Raw genomic sequence first — 1,090 nt, 5'->3', positions numbered from 1 at the left:
ACAAATTAGCAGAAGTTCTCATTCTTGAATAATTTAACTGAACTATTTATATTTATAATTTACCTAAACTCTAGGCCACAGGCCACCCGTCTCTCGTGATGTAAACCTATAAGGTTCAGACTACAAGGTATGAAACACGCCTGTGTTTGCTTAAGAATAATCAGGGCAAACTTGTAAAGTGAATTCAAATATTATTCCGTGTCTGTTGTTCTAGCATCAGTGGATTCACTAATCCAATGTCTGGCATAGAAGCCCATCTCCTTTATTCTTCAGGTAAACAACTCCCTCCGCGCCGTTGTATCAATTTGGTGGTACGGATCGGATAGCAAGTACTGTACACCATAGAGTTTATGTAAGAGATCAGTTTTAAGATTGAAATTGCAATGGTAAGCTTACTTTTATTTTTAGAATGGAGGGAATGAAGACCGCACTCAGGACAAAATCAGTAGGTTATCAGTTCAAGCGTAGCCTTATTTTTTCAAAAATAAAACGGAAAAGTGGTTGGAAGTTTTGCAAAGAAATGACCAGTGGGAATAGAATGACTAAAATATCCGCTGCTTTATTTCCGATTTCTTCTTTCACTGATTCGCTACCTATTTCAGGACACATCTTTCCCTGACACTTCGATTAAGTAATCAGCGCTAGGAATAATAATCCCAAGTTGACGAATGAAGGTCATAACGAGATCAAAGTTCCTCCTAATTCCAATTCGAATTTTCATTGTAGTTGGTCAGGTAATGAGATTGCGTCAAATTTCCTTTGAATTTTGCTTAAGTTTCATCCAACAATTTATTGTCCTTGCTCATGGGATGTGTCACTTGTATTTCATCAGTTGTTATGGCGTCAGTTTACAATCTTAAAAGTCCGTCAGTTTGGAAAATGCCAGATTTTTCCTGGTCTATTCATAGGTCTAATTTTATTTGCATTTATCCCGATAAAGACCTAACTTATTTCAACTTTTATTTCATTACCGTTTTATTCTTGTTTTGATTCTGAAGGGTAATGGATAAGCTGATAACACTGCAAATACTGACTTTATTATTACAATAAAACAAGGGACACACGAAATGCGGGATAATCTATTCCAGCG

Source organism: Macrobrachium nipponense, chromosome 16 (assembly GCF_015104395.2).
Source record: "Macrobrachium nipponense isolate FS-2020 chromosome 16, ASM1510439v2, whole genome shotgun sequence".
In the NCBI taxonomy this organism is placed as follows: domain Eukaryota; kingdom Metazoa; phylum Arthropoda; class Malacostraca; order Decapoda; family Palaemonidae; genus Macrobrachium; species Macrobrachium nipponense.
The sequence above is the reverse complement of the archived record's forward strand: the minus strand, read 5'-3'. Positions refer to the sequence as shown.